General features: G+C 53.0%; 2 long non-coding RNA genes across 2 annotated transcripts in view; one reads left to right on the plus strand and one right to left on the minus strand.

Moving 5' to 3' along the window:
* Positions 1–1,773: 1,773 nt before the first annotated feature.
* Positions 1,774–24,528, minus strand: part of LOC106005827 — a 132,207-nt gene continuing 109,452 nt past the window's right edge. Inside the window, exons 3-5 of the long non-coding RNA XR_001179480.2 lie at positions 19,476–20,071; positions 9,303–9,633; positions 1,774–2,099 (exon numbers count right to left, since the gene is read on the minus strand). This is a non-coding gene — a long non-coding RNA (uncharacterized LOC106005827). The remainder of the gene's footprint in view (positions 2,100–9,302; positions 9,634–19,475; positions 20,072–24,528) is intronic.
* On the plus strand, positions 4,124–13,496 carry LOC101693100. Its single transcript, XR_199442.3, has 3 exons — positions 4,124–4,226; positions 4,849–4,986; positions 13,167–13,496. It is a non-coding gene; the product is annotated as an uncharacterized LOC101693100 (long non-coding RNA).

The following is a 24,528-nucleotide window of genomic DNA, read 5'->3' on the forward strand; positions in this document are numbered from 1 at the left end:
CCATCCATAAAAATCTAGGCTGAGGAAGTGGCCAGTTGGGGACTATGCAGGGAAGATTGGCCGGGGAGGGGGGTGGGTGCTTCCTCTTCCTGCTCTTCTCCCCCAGGCCCTTGTGCCCTGACACCCTCAGCCTAGGGACTCGGGGTCCCTCGGGGGTTTCCCTGGGGGGCCAGCCTGCCCTCACTTGCTCCTTCAGAAGGGAATCCTGCTTCTGTGGCCCACTTCCCGCTGGAGCCCACCTGGGCCAGCTGTCATTCACCCTGCCATGAGTGGGCCACCTGCCCAAGGCCAGGAAAGGAAGAAGTGGGGAGAGAAGGGGATCCTCTGGTTTTTCTGGTTGACTGAGGTCCTCAGATTAGGGGAGTAAGGGTTCTCACCACCCTGGGAGCTGCTGTATTTTCTTTTGTCAGAGCAAATACTCCCTCCACCCTGCCCCTCTTGTCACTACCAGATGTTCCTGGGACCCCACTGGGATCTCCCCTAGCCGGGGGCGTTGGGGGGTGGTGTGTGGAATACTTCCTAAAGGTGTGAGAGGTGGGCAAGACTTTGGGAGCCGCTCAGACTAGACCCCCAAGGTGACAGTCCCATTGCCACACGCACTACCCTGGCCTGGACCTGGAGTTCCCTTATCTTGCCTTGCTGCCTCAGAGTGGACCCCAGCAAAAAGCAGGAATGGTGGGGAGGCAGATGGCAAGGGGAACAGGGACAGAGGGGAGAGATGGGAAGAGACTGGGATGAGGCCAACCGGTGGCAAGGAGGGAATGGAAGAGGTAGGAACGAGGGAGGAGCCCAGGGTCCTCCGGAAGGTAGGACTGCAGTGGGGTGATGCCTCCTGGCTTCTCCTGCTCTGGCTGGGTTTTCTGGCCCCCTGTCACCAATCCCAGAACGATGGCGCCACCTGCTGTGGGGAGAGAACAGCATAGGTAACTCCACTGAGGGTGTTTGAGAATTTGGGGTGGAGGATCACAGGCTGTTTGTGGCCAGAGGACATAGACTTCAGGAAAAGGACCATGTGGGCTAGCCCTGGGTTCCCTGCCTCACCCCCCAGCCCTGGCCCTCACTTGACCACCCTCTTCCTCACCTCACCTCTAAGGCCCTCAGGGGCCCTATCCTGCCTACCCCACAGAAGTTCCCTGGCATCCTCTCCTCGGTCTCGGAGAGCCCCCTCCACATACCCCAGGTTGTTCAGTGGGCAGGGATTAGCCCCTTCACTTGGCTGAGCCCCTAAAGGCTTTCACATCCGACCAGTCCCCAGGCAGCAGGCTTCCTTCCATAGGGAAGCCACTGTGGACAGGGGTTTTTCTGCCGGTTCTCAGGAATCCTCTTGCTGCCAGACTAGGTCACTCTTTGTGTCCTCAGAAAGCCGGATCACTTTGTGTAAACATTTTTTTTTGGTAGGTGTGTTTCATCTACCCTGTGATACCATAACCTTTTTGAGAGTGGGGACCACCTGGGAAAGTACGATTTCTGAGGCCAGGATACTATAAAAACATTCTTCCGGAGGAAGCCCCCCTGGTGTGAGGAGGACACTCGAGCAGTAGAGAGATCCTTGAGGTGAGGCACGGAGACCTCCGCCAATAACCAGCACCAGCCTGGCAGGCATGCCTTGGCATCAGCCCCACCAGCCCCAGTCGGGCCTTCAGATGCCCACAGTGCCCCCTGATGTCTTGACCACAACCTCGTGAGACGCTCTGAGCCAGAAACCCCCTGCTAAACCATCTCCAAAGGTTTAACCCTCAGAAAGCATGTGAAAGAATATGTGTTTTCAGCTGCTAAGTTTGGGAGAAATTTAATATGCAGCAATAGATAATTAATACAGGTTTGATGATTTTTTTGATCCTGGTCAAGGCAAAATGTAGAATCTTGAAGAAAGGTCTGAAAACCAGAATCAAAAGTCCCCAGCCGTCCAGGCAAAGTTGCACAGACACACGTGTGCCCAGGTTGAAATCTGGGCTACAACTCAGATGGGAGACAGCGGCATCTTTCCAGATGGTTCTTGTATTGTTCTCTTCTTGATCTGATGAGATCTGATGAGATGCTCCTCCTGGGAGCAGCAATGAAGGTAGGAAGGAAGAGAGGGAGGGAGGGAGGAAAAGAAACTAGAAGGAAAGAAGGGAAAAGAAAAGAAACAAATCTTTAACTGGCCCATTAGCGATGTCTCCATTTCTGAATGTTAACTTAGTCTCCCTAGAGCCCTAGATGCTTAGTTTTCCAGGGTTTTCTCACCTCCTGCCCCTCCTCCTAGTCCAGATAATTTCCTGGTCCAGAGAGACGTGCGTGTGACCTTGTGGAGGGGGTCCAAGGTCTGTGTGGAGGTCTCTGCATTCTTCCACACACATGCGTGGGACAGGGCTGGTCCCGCCTGGCCCCTGAGGCTCGCTGGCGAGAAGGCAGTAGGTATTGCTGAAGTACGTGGTCCCTGAACATGACTGCTGGGGCAGGTCTCCCCCGCTGTGACCCCGAGGACCTGGGACCACCCAGCCTCCTTCTCCCCAGCCACCCCAGAAGAGGCAGGGTTCTCTGTAGCCGATTCCAGACCCCCTTACCTGGCCAGCACCTCACTGCACTGGCACTGCCCTGAATCTCTGCTCTCCTAAGGGGATTCGCTAACATTTCCCACAGCTGCGATCTGAGAGTCAAGCCCCACTTGCCCCATGGCCATGACAGTTGGTCCAAGCCCCTTGGACCTGACAGGGGCTTCCCAAACCTGGCCTGCCAAGGCCCCCCGGCTGGGTGAAGGATGGCACTGCCTTTTCGGTTCTCATCTTCCCTCTTCTCTGAGCCCCCATTCCTGTCCTACTGCCCTATTGCAAGAGCAGAGAACATCCCATCTTACTTCATCTCTCCTTGATGCCTTACTTTAAATCCACCCTCCACTTCGCTGGGCCCTATGCCAACCCTTAGACTTTACTGGAAGGGACTGCAGGAGAAGGAGAACCGCAGGGAGGAGGAAAGATTCCCCCCCGCCCCCCCAACCTCGTACATCTGCAGACAGAGGCAGACAGACAGGCTGATACACCACAAGACCCCCGCTGGGGGAGAACGGGTGCATGCTCAGGGAGAACTCATCCGTGATTTCCCAGCATTTGCGGGGGGTTAAGGGGGACATACCCCTCCTGCTTCCTCTCTCTTCCCTCCCAAGATTATTTTTCTAAACCTATCCCTCAAAGGCCTTGGGAGAGAGGCAAAGAGGAGGGAGCTATGCCTCTACTCGGATCTTTTATATATATATATATATATATATATATATATATATTTTTTTTTTTTTAAGATTTTATTTATTTATTTGACAGACAGAGATCACAAGTAGGCAGAGAAGCAGGCAGAGAGAGAGGAGGAAGCAGGCTCCCTGCTGAGCAGAGAGCCCAATGCGGGGCTCAATCCCAGGACCCTGGGATCATGACCTGAGCCAAAGGCAGAGACTTAAACCCACTGAGCCACTCAAAGATCCCCTACTCGGATCTTTCTAAGGACAAAAATCTGGAGATAAACTTAGGCTGGTAGACAAAAACTGTCTCCTGCCCCTCGAGGGCTCTCAGATGGACAACCGGAGGCTCCAAGCCCCTCCATCAGCCTCTCTGGGGCTTCTCTGTGTGACTTCCCAGACAGACCCCTCCTCCTCCTCAGATGGCCTGCTCCCCCTTCCCTCGCCGGACATGCACTGTCTTCCATTCTCCCTAAACATCTCTCATCCCTCCCTTCCTCCCAGAGCACCAGGCATGAGCCTCCACTTCCCACCTGGGCCTCCTTCCCCCACCTCCCTCCAACCCCTCCTGGTCACTGCAGGACCTTTCTTAACCAGAAATTGGGCATTACGAATTCCCAGCCCTGGCTGGGAAGCCCTCAGAGCCTCCCAGTGCCCACAGGATGACACCCTAGGGCAGAGCGACCAGCTCCTTTCTGATCTGGCCTGGCCCACCTGGCCATCCCAGGCCTTCTGCTCCTTCGGCTACTTCACGGCTCCCCAGATGGCCTGGCTTGCTCACTTGGCCCCTGTCACACACAATGCTGGAAAATACTCCAACCCTCCAGAGCCTACTGAGCTGCTCATTTTTTTTCAAGATCCTGCTTGAGTCACCTCCCCTGGGAAAGCATCCTTAGTCAGAGTTAATCACTCCCTTCTCCGAGTCACTGTGGTTCCTATTCAGGTTCCTTTCTGGGCGCTTCTCCTATCTTCCACAGCCATCGTCCTGCTGCAGCACCACGGCCCCTCCACCTGGACAGCGGTACGTGTCTCCCAACTGGTCCCCTTGCCCTTGCCCTCGTCCTTGTCCCTTCCAGGCCGCTGTGGACACAACGGCCCAGTGACCATCTGATAAGGCTGATCATAACACATCTGTCTGCTCAAAACCCTTCAGCACTTCCCAAATCACTCACGGGAAAAGCTGCAACCCCACAGAGGTCTATGCGATCTTCCTGGCCCAGGCCCCTTACCTGCGGGACTCTGCTCCCACTCTGCCTGAGCCACATTGGCCTCCTTCCCGGGGACCCTGAATACCTTGGCTGCCCCCTGCTTCTGGGCCTCTGGACGCTCCCCAGATTCCCATTCTCATCTCCCTTGCCAGCTTCGAGTTCCTCCTCCAGGCTCACTTCCTGACACAAGCCCCCACATTGCCCTGGGACCACAGTGGGTGGGCAAGAACCATTTATCCTATGAATGAATGAATGAATGAATGAATGAATGAATGTGGCCCAGCCCATTGTGTAAAATCAGAGATGGGAGACCCCCCCTCCACACACAGCCACAGCCATTGCCAAACTGTTCCCCTGCTCCTCGCCTGTGCCAGGATCTCCCTCCCTCCAGCCGCTGTCTCTTTGGAAGGAGTTGATTGGTTAATCTCCACTCAGGTGATTGCTGTCTGAACAGTGTGTGAGAACAGATGCTTCCCAGGAAAAGGTGGGCGTCGCCTCCAGGGGCCAATCCCTTCACCCAAAGGACAGAGGAAGCAGAGCGATGAGGATCAGGTGTGGTGTGTGGCTATAAAGGTATTTGCAGGCCTGGGTGGGGGTATCAGGCCCACCCTGGGCAGAAGACTGTCTCAGCGCCCTGGAGAGGGCCCCTTGTCCTGCCTGGGCAGCCTCCTAAGGGCAGGGCTCTGAGCTGAGAGCAGAAACCAAACTCCACACATTTCTCGTGCAAGAGGGAAGGCATAGCAGCCAGGGACCTGCTCGCCCCCGGCTCCTCCAGGTTCACCCTGTCCCTTCCAGAATCTCAGGGGCTCCCAAGGAGGTGCGGGGTCGGGGGTGGGGCTTGGCTCCCCAGGCCTGAGCTGGACCCCCCCCCCCCCATTCGCATGGGGGGGTTTCAGGCTGCTTTTGTAACCATAGTCACGTGATTCTTCATGTAACCTGAGCTCCCTGACACCGCATGAGTCTGCACCCCAGCTCCCGAACCACATCTGCTTCTCATTTCCGGCCCAGGAAAATGGCCCAATTTCCATGAGCCGCTGGCCCAAGCCAAGCCTGGAGCTTCTCAGTGGCCAACCCCACCCAGCCGGGTTCCATTACTGGGGTGGGGGTGGAGGCTGAGAGAGCATTAGAGGCGGCATGGTATGCTGTGGGGCTGGATGGGACCCGGGAGGCCTGTGTGCTTGGGTTGGCCCCAGTCAAGACCTCGCTCTGTGTCCTTAGAGGAGCTCCTCGCCTCTCTGAGCCTCAGCTTTCTCCGCTTTCTCATGAGGAAGACATGGAACGTCTATTGACATATCCACTCTATTGATGGAGGCATTGTTAGGATTTGGGGACTAAGGTGGCTCTTTGGAGACAGAAATAACAGAATTTTCGTGAAGAGAGAACTGACAGGGAACTGGCCTACGTCAGGAAGCTGGTGGGGACCCGGAGCCACTTTCCTCCCTGAGCGATGGGTGGAGCCCTCCCGTCTGTGGTTTGGTAGAATTTGGACCTCAGTCCTCACAGGGGCATGTCTTAGCCCTGTTCTCAGCCCTCCATCTCTCAGCAGCTCCCTAGTATGTGTCCAGCCCCCAGCAGGGGTCAGGAGACCAAAGTGATAAACAGGACTTCAGCCCAGCACAGTGGAGTGGGTGTAGACAGAGTGCAGCCTGAGGCCAGAAGTAACACATACTATTTCTAGTCTTTTAGTGGAGACCTTTAATTTTTAAGGCATTCCTTTTTTTTTTTTCCCCCTTGAAGATTTTATTTCCTTATTTGACAGGGAGAGAGACGACCAGAGAGGGAACACAAGCTGGGGGAGTGGGAGAGGGAGAGGCAGGTTTCCTGCAGAGCAGAGAGCCCCATGTAGGGCTTGATCCCAGGATCCTGGGATCATGACCTGAGCCAAAGGCAGATGCTTAATGACTGAGGCACTCAGGCGCCCCAATTTTTAAGGTATTCTTAATTTGATACTTTTTTTCTGACAAAACCTACAACACACTCCATCTTCCTTCTGACAAAGAAAAGGAACTTAGCACACACCCTCCAGACACCATTTCTCATCTTCCACATTTCTAAGCCTCCAATCCGTTCCCCCATGGGAGCTTGTCAGAGACGAGCAGAGGGAGGTCTACACACCTCCCCATGGAGGGAGGTGCTCAGAGACCCCTGGTGCCACCCTGCCACCTGGTTCCACCCTGCCACCTTCGCCATGCACAAGCCATGCCCTACCATGCCTCCTGCTTCCCAGCAATCGGGCCTGAGCAGAAAGCCATGCAGGGCTGGTGGAGACAAAAAGAAGGTGCCCGGCTTGACAGACGCCCCTTAGCTTTGCCCCCAATCCCCAGGACAAGAGCACTGCATGCAGCTTCTGGGGACATTGTGGGATCCTCACCCTGCCGACATACCCCTGACAGCACCGGGGTTAGCCCATTTTACAGATGAGCTCCTGATGCTCAGAGAGACTTTGTAATTTGCTCAAGAACCAGCCAGTGGGTCTGAAACCTCACCGTCCTGAGCCTGTGATCTCTGCCCCAGCATGGTGGTCTTCCTGAGTCCTGTGGTGAAAAATTCTAGCTCTGTCACTTACTAGCAGTATGACCTTGGGCAACTTCTCCAAGTCTCTGTGCCTCGGTTTTTTAAATTAGAGTTTTTTAAAATCACACTGAGTGATAATTTACAAGAAATAAACGCACAGGTTAAGTGCTAGATTGATGAATTTTGACAGATACACACATGCATGCAGCGTTGAGATCTAGAACTATTTCCTGCACTGCAGAAACCTTCTGGTTCTGTGCTTGGTTCTCCCACCTGTGAGAGGGGCAAGCAGGAATTTCTGCTTGCTGGTGTGTTAGGAGAATCAAATGAGATGATACCAGCAAGGTACTCTGCAAGGCGCCTGGCATGAAGCAAGCACCTGATAAAGATGAGCAAATACATTGCTTTCATGGTCTCCTATGGCATCTTGCCACCCAGTCCTCTCCTGGGGGCTGAGGCATGGATGGGGACAGGCACTGATCAGAAGATGGTCTCTCTGAAGCCAGCCCACATACAAGGAGACTTGAGAAAGTGTGATAGAGTGCTGGAGGAGGCTTAAAGTCCTCGGTCTGCTTCCAGAAACCCCAGCAAGGCTGGGGACAGAGGAATGGGCTAGCTTTTGCCCTAATCCTGGCCCGGAGAACACAGGTCTTCTGTTCTCTTGAGACTTTCACAGGTCTGTCTCAGGCACTGGTGGCAAGGCCAGCTTCATGAGTTTACAACCTGTGCAGTCACTCGAGGCCCTCAGCTCAGAAAGGTTTAAGGCTCTGATGTCACCTCCTTGCAGTTCTTGATAAGTTTTAAACAGGGGGCACTGCCTTTTCATTTTGCCCTGGGTCCCACAAACTACCCAGCCTGCGGCCAGGGTGGAGAAGGTACTACCTGGCTGGTTTCCTCCCTTAGAAATGTTGGTACCACCACCACCGTGCTCACCCCCACTTACTACACTTGGCCATACAAACTTCCTGTTTCTCCACTACCCCCTCTCTGTCCCTGCCCATAGTAGGACATCCGGGACGCCTTGGGTCCCACAGGCCCTCAGCCACCAGGATGTACCAACAGAATCTGAAAGTGGACTTGCCCTGGAAACCCCCTCGGGACAGCTCCTGCTCCCAGGGCCTGTTGGCCAGGCCACTCAAATTCCCATCCTCTGACGGTTCTCTCTAGCCGCCTCCGCCCAGCTGGGCAGCTCAAGTGTGAAACCACAGCTGGGTGTCTGCCAAGGGGGCTAAGGTTTCATCACATTCAACCTCCCACACCTCGGCCAGAGGCCAGGGTCCGATGGAGCTGCTGGCCAAAGGCCGGGGCTGGAAGGCAGACGAGGGATGGATTCCTAGGCATCGCAGAGGACCCTCCCCCGCCCCTGGGCCTCAGTGTCCCTCTGCATCATAAGACAGGATTCTGTAGGGCTGGCACAGATGCCAAAGGTGCATGGAAGGTAGATCTCAGAGACCAAGGCATTGAAAGGGATTCTAGAACTCCACTGTACAGCGGCCATTTAAATCTAAATTCATTTAAGAGGGAAAAATCACGCGTTTAGTTCCTCGGCCACTCTAGCCACATCTCACATACTCAAGAGCAACACGTAGCTTGTGGCTGCCATATTGGACAGCACCAATCTAGAACGTCTGCACCAATACAGATTGATTTAAAGGTCTGTTGAGATATGCCTGCCAGCTGGGAAGGCCAGAATTCTGGGAACACAGGTACCTTTAGGGACCCCCAGTGGGGAGGTGGGGGAGAGGGCCATGGACAGGGAATGTTTGAGAAGCACTCTCAATCTCTCTGGACTTCACGAGTAAGGCAGGCCAGCCATAAAGGGGGCCCAGAAACCAAACTCCCACCATAAAGGGGAGTCAGGAACCAAACTTCACTGGGCGAGGAGCCACGTCCCCAGCGGAGCACAGGCTTCTGGGCCCCAGAAGAGGAAGGCAGTGGCCAAAGCAGGTACCCTTCCTAGAAAAGGGCTCCTGAGGCCTAATGTGTCACCCCTCCTTCCTGCCTCACATCCCGGGGTGGGGAGCACGTGCACTCTCTAGAATAATGGCTTTCAAACTAGCCTACCTCAGAAGCACCTGGAAGCCTGCTTAAGCACAGCTGACTCAGTGAACACTCTACACATGTCCATATTTACTCTGTCTATAGGTCAGGTTGAAACATAGGTGTTTGAGCTCTGTTCACCTTCAGGTTCATTATCATTTGGGGCCATCTGGCTCAAATCACTGAAAGAGGCTGGCTTGGTTTCAGGTAGGCACGTTTTAAAGGATGCAGCGGAAGGGGGACCTGGCAAGCCCCAGGAAAGACTGGGTGGGGGAGGAGGGAGGAGAGGGAAGCAGGAGGAGGGGCACGGAGGGAGCACTTTGGGGGCTTCTTACCGAGGTTGTTCTTTCTGTGCGTTATTTCATCTACCCTCATGACGCCCTTCTAAGTTGTGTGGATATGCGGCTCCAAGAAGTTAGACAACCCCACAGCGGACATGGGATCTCGAAACACCCAGGCTGCACTCCGTTTCTCTTTCTTTCCCTCTCTCCAACTCCGAATATTTTCCAACAAAATCAGCCTGGGAAGTGGGGAAGGCTCAGAGCTGTGAATACTTTTTTTTTTTTTTTTTTTTTTTGGTTTTCTGGGCTCCTTCGGCTTTGACAGGAAGCTCGGCTGAGTGCGGGCCGCTGAACTCTGGCGTTCAATGGTGATTTTTAGGCATGCCTTTACACGGGATGTAAAGAGTCGCGGTTACAAACACTGACAGGCCTTAGTGGCCCACTCAGTCCCCAAGCCCCACACCCAGCCACCCAGCCAGGACATCGTGGGACTTCCCACCTCCCCCTGACCCCAGCCAGCACCGCCCTCGCTCATCTGGGAAGGGTGGGGAACTATGGACCCTGAGTTGGCAAACTAAGGATGAGTGAAACCCAAAACCTAGCCTCTCCTATTTTCGGGAGAAGGACTGTTTTCAGCATTGGGAAACCATAATCACATAGCCAGCTGTGAAGATTCTAGAATGACCCTCATTTCACAGATGAGGGAATAGAGGCCCCCTGTGGAAAATTTCTGAATGTGCTCTTCCCACACAAACCCCCCGCAACCGGGAACAAAAATCCCACCTCCTACTTTGTCACCCGCCACGACACTCCCCCAGGATGGCGCCACGACATAAGGACCCTTTGGATGGCTACTTATGTTTGGGTAACACCTCTAACTTTTCTTCATCCCCTCCCTTCCACAAGTGTCCCTTGAGGAAGGGAAGGCAAGACATGCTCCCATTTCACAGAGGGCCAAACAGAGGAAGTGGCCACACAATTCACCCTTGGGGGAGCTCCTGTCCCCGCGTCTCCTGACGGCCAGCTGCTGCCACCACACCTCACCCAGGCGGGCTTTGGTGGCTGCCACCCCCAATCCCTCCGTCCACACCTCCTGTCTCCTCACCAAGTCCCAGGAGCCCAGATGATTTAGAATTTCCTGCCCTTCTGACAATCTACGTGCACAAAACAGGCTTTCTTTAAACCACTTCGGAGGGTATCTCCTCTACCCCTTCCTCTGGCTTCGTTAATCCGAAGAAGGATAAATCTTCCACGTTTAACTACCTGATTACAAACACGTTCCTGGTTCCTGTCCCTGCCCTGATGGGAAGCTCATTTCTCGAAGGGTTAATTAACAGCCTTCACACAGGCTGCATTTAGCAACGAGTACAAAGCCACACACATAAATAACGTCTCCAGCGGAAGAAGAGGGTGCAGATGGCTTGTGACTTTGCCGTCCAGAGTTTTTAAACCAGTGTGAACCACGTCCTGTCGGGACCCGGGATTATGAGTCAGGGTCAGTCTTCGAGGTGGGCCAGGCCAGAGACTATGATGGCCAACACCGCGCTCTGTTGAAAGAAAGTCTCAAAGGAAAACAGAGCGCTGAGCCAAGTTTGGGGTGGTGGGGGGGTAGGATTCAGGGAGGGGGATGGGCCCGGCGACTGACTAGGACTGAGGGGAGCCCAAGGGAGCCAGAGAAATGAGCTGGGAAGAATCAAAGTGGAGGCCTGAGGCCCAGCCCCCTGGGCAGGGGTGCTCAGTGTCCCTCCGCAGCGTGTGGTGCCAAGAGTGCCCAGGCCACGACCATGTGGTATGGGCCTAGGCTAAGGGTGGAGTGAAGGACAGCCCTGAGGCAGCCGGGAAAGTTCTGGAAGTGGTACAAAGGAAGGCACTCGCAGATCTTCTGCCTCCTTCAGGTTAAGCTCTGTCCCTCTACAGAGCCTTCCACTCGCACCTGGGGCTCGAAGGCCCACCCTCACACGGCCCTGGGGACATACCCACGGTTTATAATGCACAGTGGTGGCCACCTCCTGGCCCTTCAGACCCAGGGCTGAACCAGCCAGGCACTCAGGCCACGGGGGCAGCTCCCCCACTGCTCAGTGCCTGTTGGAAGCTACCATGCCCTGCTCAGCACCCTGGGGCCGAGAGAGCAAAGAAAGAGATGGGGGCCAGTTGACACAGGCCTAACAGCGGGGCTCTGTGTCCAGGAGTGGCAGTTTCTCCCGGAGTAACTTTCCACAGTTTGCCTTTCCCTTTGCGTACAGTTGTGCTTACAGAGTTCGTATGATGGCTGCCATCCCCCAGAGGGTTATTCTGGGCCAGTCACCTGCTCCGTGACCCTACCTGCTCTGACTCCTGCCCTCTTTGCATCTTGAAACTCCTGCACCCATCTCTGGTATAGGGCCCCTGGGGCCCCCAGGGTCCCCATCCCACCCCATCAGGGCCAAGCTCTGGGGTACTTCTGGGAATCCCAAATGCTGCCGGGTTGAGGCCAACATTTCTGTTTTCTCAGAAGGATCAAAGCCCCATCCCAGCCCTGCCAGGAGGAAGCAGTTTTGAGTTGTGCATATATCTGCAGTCCATTTGGGATTTTACTTTGGTGAGAAATAAATACCCGGCCATCTGCAGAGGATGGAAATATGACTTAATAACTCTTTGGTCGAGGCTCTTGGGCCAGAGCCCAGATGGAAATAAGACCTTGTATCTCAGTCTCCCCTGCACACTTTTGAAAAAAAGAAAAAGCAGAGGGGGGAAAAAAAAAAAGTTGGTGGAAACCAAAGTTCCAAATGGAGTGTGCTCTATTTCTTGGCCTGGGAAAGGAAAAATAAACACCAAACAGCTACTCCATTCAAGTGGGCGCTATCTTGCTCATCCTGGCCAAGAACGGCCTCTCCTCCCTTCTCTGACCGGGAATTACCTCCCTCACAAACAGCCCCCACGCCCACCCCTAACACAAGGCAGGCAGACAATGGGCCTCTCCCTGCAGCCCCGAGAGGCCATAAGATTGGGAAACACAAGGCTATTTTTAATGTCTTATTTGTCTACCAAACACTGCTCCACAGGCCTGAGAAATGGTATCGTTTGTGGGAAGTGGCATTGATTTTTTTTTTTTTTAAACTTGCTCAGACAAAGCTACATTTTTGAAACTTCCAGAAAAGCCAAAAAAGCAATGCTCTCCAAGGGTGAAGCTTGGTTGGCTTGCCCTCCTGCCCTACAGGGAATACTCTCTCGGGTGTGTCTGGGAAAGGAACCCCCCACTGCTCAGTGCCTGTTGGAAGCTAGCGCAGACCCCCAGGCCTAGGGCCCAGGCAAGTGGAATTAGGCCCAGAGATCTCAAAGAAGAGCCACTGAAACAGGAAAGAGCAAGAGAGAGAGCTACGATCAGGGAGGGCTAGGGTCCCCCCAACAGGTGAGGGAGACACAGGACCTGCCCTGGGGGGCCAGTGTCATGGGGCGATGGGGCCCCTCATGGGAAAAGGTGAAAAGTCACACATAGAGAAACCGGCTTCCCAATAACCATGCAGATCCCCAAATCCATGAGTTGGGAAGCATGCAATGGATGTGTCCAGGGGCTAAGAGGAAGCCCCCAGGTAAGTCTGCCCAGGCTGGGGAAGAGCCTGGACTCTGGGCTGAAAGAGTCTAACTGTAATAACAGGAGATTTTCTGCTCTCGGGGCTTCTAAAGGCTTTCAGCTATGAGGATAGGACCGTACCTGGGCTTCAAAGGCCTCCCCGGCCTCCTGCCAGGACAAAGAGAGAGAGATGGCTGGCTGGTTGCATGACTGGATGGTTGAATGGTTGGATGCATGGATGGAGAGAGAAAGAGAGAGAGAGTGAGTGAGATGTGAGTGAGATGAAGGAAACCAAAGCGTAAAGGTGCAGAGAGACAGAAACACAAAGTGGGAAGAAGACTGAGAAGGTTCTTTGTTGATCCCATAAGAGCCCACAGGTCTCAGGACAGAAGGAGGAGTGACCACTCAAGAGGACCAGAATAGAGGGACACCCACAGCAAGCCATTTCTTTTCTCATCAGCCCCATGGCCCAGGGCCTGGAGGCGGGCGAGAGAGTGGGGAAGGCCTCCAGCTGCCCGGACGTCAGCCCTAGTGACCTCTCTCCTTCCGCACAAGTGAAGCTCTGGGCTCAGCCCATACCGCGCGAGCCGGCCTCGAGCCACACAGGCCTTGCCTGCACTCACTGGGCTGACCCAGTGACCTTGGAAGGGTCTCTTCCTCTGTTCTCTCATCTAAATAAAATGGAGATCGTAACTGTACCTTCCTCAGTTGGGTACTGCGAAGATGAATTGACCGTGTGTGTAAAACGCTGTGTGCCTACCCCAGGCGCGTGGTGAGGGGCATCTCAAATGATTGTGGGGTGTAGTCAGTAAACGTTGGCTGCTGTTGCTAATATTCGGGGTGAAGTAGGGCTGGAGATGCCGGGAAGGAGAGCAGAGGGGCAGGCAGGAGGGCGAAGAGTGTAGCAAGAAGGAGCCAGAGGAAGGCAGTGCAGAGCTGACAGAAGCACAGGCCCCCAGCAGGATGGGCCTTGAGACCTTGGCCCAGCAGGGGTGCCTCATGGAGCAGAAGCCACCAGGAACACCACGAAGGGCCTGTGATGGGGGCTGCTGACAGCCACGTTTCCTGGGTTCCAGGCCCCCACTATGAGAGCAGCTCAGCCTCCCACTGAACTCTAACAGCCCTGCCCTGGCATGTCTTTCCTTGAATGTGACATATGGGAAAGCCAAGAGCGCAGAGGAACAGAAGCACCCAGATAGGCCAATAGTCTGGGACTCGGGACCTAGACTGGCCCCCCAACACATATAACAGGATAAGCCATCATCCTGGGTTCCTCAGAGAAGCCAGCTCCTTGGGAAGAATTGCTCTCTGCAGCTGTGTTAGCCACCCCCAGCACCACTGGATGGGATCTGGTCCTTCTGTCTCTGGAGACTCAGGTTGGACTGAGAAGACAGGGCTCCCTCCCTTTCACCTGTCTTCAGGAAGCACCTCCTCTCCATCCCTTGGGATGGCCCAGAGCCTGCTCTGCCTCCACAGCTGTCATTTTGGGGGCCAGGTGCAGCCCCCATCTCCATCCCAGAGAGGGGCCCCGGACTGTGTGGGCTGCTGGTAGGAAGCCCAGAGGCCTGAGCCGTAATCCTGGCTTTGAGTCCTTTACAGAAGTCAACCTCGAACTCTTACAGCGTCAGTCTCCACATCCAGAAAATGGGAATACTAATTTGTACATGTGGGGGCTCCACAAGAAAATGGCACCTATATAACCACTTGAAGGACATTCAGACCTGTTCCCTTCATGGGTGGGAGAACAGCACACACGAGTGTGTTCTGTTGGCAGCTTAGCCCATGGCTTCCAGCAGAACCAGTGAACGTTTCATTCAAACCCCTCACTTGAAGGAGGGGTGGATAAAATCAAGAAGATGGCCCTTCTAGAGTCTTCTAGAACCTTGAGGCAGCACCGTGACTGAGAACCAGACGGACTAGGTTAACTCTGCCCACCTCCGTTCTCCTATCTGTAAACGGGGGATGATAAGAGCACACCAGGCATATAGTTTGATCTGATGATTAAATTGAGCCACACAGATCCTCTCGCACAAGGCCCAGCTCCAACAAATGCTCAGCGCAGGTGCTGTGCAATGGGAAGACTGTCCAGGAACCGAGGGGGAGAAACTGCCCAGATCCATGCTGAGTAGGAAAGCATGGCATGACAGTCTGTGTCCCATGCTACTATCTGGGCAAGGAGTGGGGAAATCAGACGAGGTGCCCTATTTGCTTGGCATTTACCTAAGAATATTCTGAAAAGATGCCTAAGAAACTGGTAAGCGGGGTTACCTTGTAAGGGAGAAGCTGAGAGGGGATGCAGTGGGGCAGGGCTTCTGACTACACATGCCATATAACTCTGATTCATCAACCATGTGAGCGAATTCTTATTCCAAAAAATCTTTAGTTAACATGAGCAACGGGAGCTACTAATATTGTTATTCTGTCTGAACTTCATTCCGAAGTGAGGAATGGAGTCCTATGTTCCACCTGCCTTCTAAGGTCTGTAGGGATTCAGAGAGAAAGTGAATGTGCAAATGTCCCGAGACAGAAAGAGGCTGGGATGAGGAGAAGGAAGAGAAAGAAGAGGAGGAGAAAGAAGCAGAATAAAGAGGACAGGAGGTGGATAGGGGGGGTCTCTCCCTGTCACTCTTTCCTACGTGGGCTCCGTAGGAGAATCACAGAGCAATTGTCCCAGGAGCTGAGCTTCAGTAAAGTTAAACATGGCACCTGGAAAATGTGCTCTGGCCTTGACCTTGTACTCTTTCCTTACACACCCAGGTGCAAAGGAGGCCCCTCAGTCTGCTAGAGGGTTTCGAGGGCTACAGGGGAGGTGGCTACAAATGGGTGGGGCCAAGGGCAGGACCATGGGGACCTGTGTGTGACCCCTGACATCTGGCCAGAGCTGTTGAGAGCTGGAAGGGGCGCAAGGAATGCAGCGTTGTGAGATGGGGCAGAAGAAAAGGAGCGATTCTGCCCTGCAAAGTCGGGGTGGCTGGACCACGCCAAGGCTGTAGCAAAGGTGACCAGGTCCCAGGCTCTGTGAAGGGAAAGGGGGAGGGTCATCTCCTTTACCGCCCTGACAACAACTCCATGACGTAGACTGGGTTACCATCCAGCTGATGACCCTGATGCCCAGAGAGTTTGGGATAATTCCTTAGCGAGCTGAGGAAGAGCCACCATCCAGACCCAGGCAGCGAGGCTCCATCGAAGTACAACGCCGTCATCCTCGCCACCCCACATCAGGGCCGGCCCTCTTGCCTGGACTCTGTTTATTAGCAGAACAGCAATGACCGGAGCTTAACTCAGAAAGCCTAGCAGCGGCATTGCATTCGGGCAAAGAGTCTCTCCTCCGGGACGCTTCCATGCTAATTAGACGCCCAGAGACTGTGGGCAAAGCTTTGGAGTGGCCAGGCTTGGGAATCCCCCAGGACCCTGCGCCCCTGAAACTTCAAGGGCACGAGGCTGGAAGAATAAAAGCGCTTTTCATGGAATTCCAACAGGAAACCCACGAGAACATTCCTGCTCCAAGGATTCCAACAGGAAAACCACGAGAACATTCCTGCTCCAAGGATTCCAACAGGAAAACCAAAAGAACATTTCTGCTAGTGGGGTTCCAGATGGGAGCCAGAGTCCATATTCCCTGCTCAGGAGGCTGGCATGTGGGTAAAGTGGTGGAGTAGAGGGTTTGTCCCACCCTCATGAACCATCCCCAGTCCCCCGGATGGATTCAGACACTCCTCTGGCCTTCCAGGACAGGGGTGGGTTCTTTGGAAACTGACCTGCTGAGCACCCAGCCCTCTGCCTTCATTCACAGTGGCTCTCTGGCCCCCCAGCTTCCACGGATAGCTCACGGCCCCCGGACTCTCCAAGTGTCTTTGTAGTCACGATTGGCAAGCAGGTAAAAAACCTCTCTCGTAAACTTAATTGCCTGTGGGGACACATTAGTCAACAGCTGGGTGTGCCTGAAGAAACACGAGGCACACATCTCATTCTGCCCACAGTCCTCCTCCGAGTCCGTATTGTGTTCCAGTCACAGGACCTGCCAGCAGCTCCGTGTTGAGAGGGACCGCAAGGAACAGGACAGGTTCCCAGCCTTCAGAAACCTCCAGTCTAGTAGAGGAGCTGAGAGCCCCTCCAACAGGAAGTGCTTTTAGAATGATCCTCAAGAAATGGCCACCAAAGTCATCAGAGCAACCTGTGTTTACAGGTACCTGCCACCTGCCAGGCACCCTTTGGGCTCCAGGACAGAACGACATTATTCCTTCTCCCCAAGAGACCAGGGCCTAATGGGTGTGACCAGCAAGTAAACACACAGCTCTAACACAGTGGGAGGAGTGTTGCAATCAAGGTTTGCTCCAGATGCAGAACAATAAGACTGGCAATCCTGAGAGAAAGGGGAGTGGAGATCAGGGAAGGCTTCCTGGAGGAAGTAATACTCACACTGGCTGAGAAGCTCAGCCGGAAGTGCAGGGAGACATCAGGGGTGGGAGGGTGAGCCTTGACCTCGACTGTGGCATTGGGGGTTAGGGTTGCATTGTACGACAGTGATAAGACGTTCATAGAAGGCAGAGAGATGGCGTGGAGGAGTAGGTTTTAGGCACAGAACAGAAGAAGCAGCAGACACCAGATGGCCAGCTCGTCAGGATCCAGGGCAGTGGTTGGAAGGACAGAGCCGGAGGAGCCGTGGGTCAACTGGAGGCATGTGTTTTTGCTCAGTGAAGGAGAGAAAGTGAATTTAGGAGGACAGGATGGAATTCAGGCTTTGAAAGGGTCTCTGAGCCCTGTGAGGGACAGGTGTGACATTTGGAAGATGGAAGAAATTCAGAGTGAGTGTCCAGGCCCCTTTTATCCAGATGCCCACTTCCAGCTTGTGGGGTCAGCTGTCATCCCCAGTATGAGGCCCAGACGGGCTGGCAATGACAAGGGGGAGCTGTGGCTGAGGTAGGGGGGAATGGGTTCCATGACAAACCATCCAGCAGGTTACCCACAGGGGCCAGGGACAGGAATTTGGGTTCAGGATTAGGGGAAAGCAGAGTTGGCAAACCAGACATGAGGTCAGGGACACACATGGGCGGCCCCAGGTTGTGGGCCAACAGCTGGAACACCACAGCCGAGGGCAGGACAGGAAAGGGGCCGGCCTGCCATCAGAAAGAGGGGCCTGTGGGCCTGAACCAAGTTAGTGGGTAGGGAACAGGGGCAGGGAGCTGTGGCAAAATCAGCCACAGGGGAAGCATTCATAATGTGGAGACTCGCCCATGCTACTTTTCTTTCCCCTCCCGGAGACATGGCTGAGATCAGGGCCCAGGAGACCAGAGTTCTAGACTTTACTCCAGGAATGGCTTTGTGCCCTGGGGGCCTCACCTGTAAATGACATGTTTTCACCCCTGCCTACCATCAAGGCCTCCTGGGGGTGGGGGTGGGGGGTGTCACATAAGATGCTGTTCCTGGATGTGCTTCTGGAAGACCATGCTGCAGAGGGCGAGACAATCTCCAGTGCATTTCCTAGCGCCTCCCTGGACGTCTGATCTAAATTTAGGTCCTTTTGGTCTACACTGAATCCTAGCCACTGCCTTTCCTTCCTTCCTGCAGGCTGTCTGGAGACAGCACGAGGAAGGCCCTGCTGGAAGGCCAGCTGCCCTTTGTTGTTTCGCCTGTGAATCTGCATGCATACTTTCTGGCCAAAGGGCCCCAAACCCGCCCTGTGACTCCTCGGGCCACAAGCTCCCCTGCCCTCAAGCTCCCTGCTCCTTTCCTGTGTTCTAGATCATCCTCAGTCTCACCCACGCCCGTGCCCACTCTTCACCCAGCTACCCCCAGAAAGCATGCCTTTCCATGTCAGGATGCTTCAGACAAGTCCCTAACTTCTCAGGGTCTCGTCTATACTCTGGGTGTTTTCATTTTCTTCACCCACCTTCTCAATATTCTCGTGTTTTGCCACTAAGCGTGCATTTTAATAATCAACAAAAGTGAAAATGTTAAAAATCCAATGTTTGGGGTGTCAGGACTTTCCCCTGCATTCTTACTGAGTTAATGAATTGTTCTTCTAAATTCTCTGGTGTGGACAGTGCCTACCCACCTACCCCAGTGCCAGAGCCTGGCACTGCCCACGTGGTCCAGGCTGAGGGGGAGCCTCTACTCTGACATGGTCTTGACCTGCAGACCTTCCTCCAGGTTTCTGAGCCTGCACTCTTGCGGTCCAATTCTCACAGGCACAGAGCAGCCCCTGCCCACCTCAGCAATCCTATGGGGGCCAATCTCTGCTGTCCATGTCCCCGGCCCCATAGAATCTCCAACACTTCTCGCCTTTGGTCCCCTCGAAGCCCTATTTCTCTCCTGGGCCTCCTGATAGACACCTTGTTAAACCACCAGATGGGCGCGGGCCCCCCAAATCTCAGGGCAGCCCACCCCTGCCTGACAGCTTCTCCATTTGGCCGGAAACACAGACCAAAGACTGTTACTTCCCTCGCAATGATAAGGAAAGCTCAGACCTCAAGAACTGAAAAGCCAGCTTTTCCAGAAGGTTAAAGGAAAAGGTGCACATTTCCTCTTATATCCTGATAAGCCAGCAACCTCAAATGCGGACAAACAAGACCCAGCTTGTCAACTGGTCTTTCTGCTCTTCACATAGACTTCGAGCCCACCTGCCACATACATCTGTATGTGGAACCAGGAGGTCCTCGTGGCCGGTGTTGACTTACCTGCCACCTGATCGTAGTCTGTAGCTCTGAACATGAGCAGTGGTCCCAATACATCTTCATTCTATAATTACTTATTAATCAGTGCTCTTTCTGTGCTAAGTGACAGAAATAAAAACTTGATCAGTTTTGGGGTTTTTTGGGGGTGTTTTGATTGTTTGTTTATTTAAGGTAATTGGCTCTTGTAACCAGGAAAACTGAAGGTCGGCAGGACTTCTGGCAAGATTGGAATAATGTGGTTGAGTCAGATTTTCTCTCTGGCTCTTTGGCCTTCTTTTTTTCTATGTTGGTTTCATCTTCCATTGGCTTCTTTATTGTGTCCTTGGACAACAAACAGCTCCAGCAGCTTTGGGCTTTCTTGGCTCCCATTGTTCAGTACCGTAGTGGAGGAGAGACCCTCTTTCCAGCATCCATGGTTTGCATCTCAGGCAAGATTTATCATATTATGTATCTGCCCCTGAACCAATTACTTGGCCAAGAGGACCGTGTACTCGGAATGGTCACTTGGGTCCCATGTCGCCCTCAGGGTGATGGTAGAGAGGCTCCATGAGAGAAAGCTTCACCAAGAAGAGGGATGGCTCCTCTGATGAAAATGGGAGCTATGAACAGAGAGAAAAGGGCTCTGCACAGGCAGGCAGAAATAGCAAGGAGGCTCCTATGGACAACATAGGAAGCTACGGTGGGAGGGACGTATATTCAGTTAAATTCAATCGCGAGGGTGTAATAGTTAGGGTAAGCCCGCTGCTGTAACAAACAACCCCCACATCTCAATGGCTTGTCAGTCCATGGTTGTCCCTGGTGATGTCCACACAAAACTCGCTCATGCCACAGTCCAAAACAGGGTTATCCAGCCATGGCTTCATGCAGTCATCCAGGGGCCCAGTCTCCCTTCTTTTTTTTATTTATCTTTAAAGATTTTATTTATTTATTTGGTGGGGGGCAGGCAGAGGGAGAGAGAGAGAAACAGACTCCCCACTGATGCGGGGCTCAATCCCAGGACCCTAAGGTCACGACCTGAGCTGAAGGCAGATGCTTAACCAGCTGGGCCACCCAGGCCCCCCAAGTCTCCCTCCTTTTAGTGACTTTCTCATCCTCCAAGGCTCTGGACTCCTGTGCTTCTAGCTGCACAGATGGGGAGAGAGGAGCACGTGGAAGATCACGCAGGAAGTCCACAGGAATTGGTGTTTATCACCCCTGCCCAGTATGCATTGACCAGAACTTGGTAACTGTAAAGTAGGCTGGAAAATGTTCTCAGGAAGAGAAGCAAACAGCATTTGGTGAGTTCATGAGTTCATCGTCTCTGCCAAATTGAGGGCAGGCTCCCATAGGACCAGGACTGGTTTTGAGAAGGGAGGGAAGAGTACGAGGGGCCTGGGAGCCAAGGCTGCCAGCCTCTGCCCTCCAGACTGTCCTTGGGTTTCCTCTCTGAGCCTCAGTCTCCCCATCTGTCAAATATAACATAACCCCCTCTACAGCCCATTCCTATGCAAACGTTTTCTGCTTCTGCCTTTCACCTGCTGCCTAAAAGCCCCATAGCATTTCCCAGCTATCAGTCTCTACGCTCTTATCGTCTCTGACCTTCCCTTTAACTTCACAATGTACTCCCATCCAAGCCCTCCTTTCCCCTTCTCTGCTTTATCTTTCTTCATAGCACCTATGATATACCAACTGCTTTTCTCATTTATTCATCCCCTGCCTGTACCAGAATATAAAGGCCAAGAGGTCACAGCTTTTTGTTAGTTCACTGCTGTATTCCCAGTACCTAGAAAGTGCTTGTCATATTGAAAGCACTCAGTAAATAATTGTCGAATGAAAGAATGAACGAAGGAACCAACGGAAGGGAACGGATGAAATTGAAAACCTATCTCAGACTAGCAAATTGTCTTAAATTCCTAACAGAACAATACTGCCATCTGGTGCCAGACACTGGAATTGCAAGCACAAAGTATGGCTAGTTTCAGAGTGTGGGGAGTATCTGAAGACAAGTCTTGTCAAATCCTCCGTGTTTCGTTGCTTAAAGCACTATGATCTGACTTTTGCTGTCTGGATTCCTCAACAGCCCCGTGGGGTTTGACTTTCTGCCTCCAGATCACTAGATGAGAACTGACGAACCGTTTATAACGTCCTCAAATGCACCGGGCCCTCAAAGCTTGCTCTGAAATCAACAACATGGAGAATGCTATCTCTTCTTCAGAAGATGAAGTATCAGAAAAAAGATCCCAGTCCTGAGGGAGGACAAAAGAGAGACTATCTGAGGTGAGGCAAGTAGAAAGGACGAAGGGAAGAAGGAAAAGCATTCGGGGAGGAGCCAGGAGACTAAACCCCAACTCCAGCCTCATCGCAAATTCACTTCGGTTTCCTCATCCACAAGATCAGGGCCCTGACTACATGGATTCTAGCCCCTCTTGAGCCCAGCCCTAAAGTTCTTAAGAAGGAACGGAAAGGTCATAGTTACTATGTTGCCAATATCTGGAGTTGATGCCCAGGAAGAGAGGTGAGTGGCTCATTCACTGGTCAGAAGCTGGTGTCCTCACTTGGGGGTCTCCTCTTTATGAGGTAGTTGTTCTAATGCTTTGCCAGCCTCCCCTAGACAACTTGGTGGCTGAGGGGAGATTCCCCCACAGAGCCTCACCCCTGCTTGGCCCAGCCTTGGTGACTATGGCCCAGTGCCCTCAGTGTCATGGCAACTGGGCCCCACCCCCAACACACCCAGGTTTTGTTTGCCTTACTCCTTTCAATAGCCTGAGGGTTGATTCCAGTACTCTCTAGTTTCCTTCAGTCAAGTTTGCTCCTCCAAGTCTTCAGTCAGATTGGCTGCCCCGGGATAAAGGAAAGTGGCTTTCGATGGACTTTTGTCCCTTCTTCCAGACCCTTGCCCATTGGTGACAGGAGCAGCCCTGGGGACTCTGGTGATGCCAGAGTTCTTCCCTGCTGGCCTCTGCCCCAGCTCAGGCCAGCACCACTGTGTGGAGCACATTCCAGGATGGGTGGGATACGGAAGATAGGCTGGGCCTCTGTCCCCAAAGGGCTACCTGGAGGGACACGGCACGTGCACAAAAACAAGCCATGGCACTGTGTGGGTGAGCAAGTGTCAAAATAAGGGGTTCAGACTAAGGGGGTTGTTAACTGGGAAGCCTCCCTGGAGGAGGGGGATACACACAGCCTCTGAATTCATAGTTTCTGAGACCTTGGGAGTACACCTTTGTCCCAGCAAATCTTAGTGCCCAGAGTCATGCAGAGAGACAAACGTGAAAGCCCCCATTGTGGATGTCAGTGAGCTAGAACCCCGACCACCTTGTGACCGTGGAGTATCAGGATGCCCAGAACACTTTCACAGCCTCCCAGAAGCCCACTGTTCTCCTTCCATTTTTCCTCCTTCTCTGCTCCCCCCTCCCCCAAATACCAGAGACTCCCCTCCTCTGGGCTTAATCAGGAGCCCTTCTGGATTTACTGCCTTCCCTCCCAGGGTTTGATCTGCTGCTGCTGCTCCTCCCAACTGGCAACTCTTCCCACTCACTCCTAGGAGTGCTCATCCAAGGAATAAAGATTGCCCATTGTCCGTTCAGGTATCACCACCATCCTTTTCTCCGTTCTCATCAGTCTCACCAAGAGAGGCTGGGAACTACAATTCCCAGAATTCCTTTGGTTGTATGGCTCCATCTTAGAGCTGCCAAGATGAGTCCCTGGTTCCATATTGGGCAAATGGAAGAGGAGAGGTCATCATTAAATCTAAATACAGATAAAGAGTTTTCCGTGGAAATAGAGCAGCTAAATTAACATGTGCTATGTGTATAAAATACATACCAGATTCTGAAGAGTTTGTACCAGAAAAAGGTAAAATATCTCATTAATATTTTTTTTATATTGGCCCCACTTATTTTTGATACATTGAGTTAAATAAAATACATTATCAGAACTAATTTGGTCTGTTTCTTTGTACTTTTTAAAAGTGATTACTGGATATTTTAAAGTCACATAGGAGCTTACCTTATATGTCTGTTAGACAGAGCTGGTTTAAAGTGTGCAGAGAGTGGATGGAAAATAAACTCACAACACACTTCATAGCCACATGAGGCAATAAACAATGTCACAATGTTGAATGCCACTCAAGAGTGGTGCTCATGTCAAGAGTTAAGAGTTCAAAGGATGAAAAAAGATCTCTGAAGGAAGAAAGGAAGGTAGTGAAGGCAGAACTGAATCACACCCTGACGGTTGGGGAGCATGTGGATGTGGTGAGGGTGTTAAGGCCATTCCAGGAGTGGATACAAAGGGCCTAGGGACAGCTAACTCAGGCTTGACAAGATGCAAAAGTCTTGGGGTCTCAAGCAATGTGAAGGAAAGGGTCTTTGTTCCCACTTGTGCCTTCAGTCACAACTCCATTCATTCTACCCTGTGACCCAGAGTGTTACGGGAAAGAAAGAGGCAGGCAAGAAAGTACTGAGCTGAATGCTGGGAACATGGGTGCCATTTCTAAGGGTGTCAGAGGGCCTCTGAACACTTGGTCACAGTGCAAACTCAAAGCCAAGCCCAAATGCCTCCTCTGGCTTTGTCTAGAATGGGCTTGTGTTGGGCCACATTTTCCAGGGGTCCAGGTTCGAGCAGGGTAAGATACACCTCTCTTAGCCCCTTTCCAAGAAGGTTCCTGGGTATTGTAGACCTGAGTCCTGGACAAAGTCACTGGGGGAAACAGATATTTCTGTCTGAGATGAACTCCCTCCCTCTGGGTACCATGAAGTGTGGTGGAATGAGGCCACAGCGACAGGAAGCCACGAAGCTGTGGCTTAAAAGTGCATGGGCTCGAATTTTGCCAAATTTTTGCCATGGCTGTCTCTGGTTGGCAATGGGATCTTTCTGAGAAAAGGTGGGACCTCTATAGTCCTGGCCTGGTCCTATGGGACTCATTACCTGGAGCCCAGGGAGGGGGCTGGTGCTAAGTCCAAGTTGGTTGTTGAGTCATTTTCAGGAAGGGCCACCTGTGGTTTCCAGCCTAAAAACTGGACCAGAGGCATGTCAGTCAAGGCTGCCCAGACCAGAGGGGTGATGCTTCAGTGGGTGC

This window comes from Mustela putorius, unplaced genomic scaffold (genome assembly GCF_011764305.1).
Source record: "Mustela putorius furo isolate JIRA1106 unplaced genomic scaffold, ASM1176430v1.1 tig00000224_pilon_pilon_pilon, whole genome shotgun sequence".
In the NCBI taxonomy this organism is placed as follows: Eukaryota; Metazoa; Chordata; class Mammalia; order Carnivora; family Mustelidae; genus Mustela; species Mustela putorius.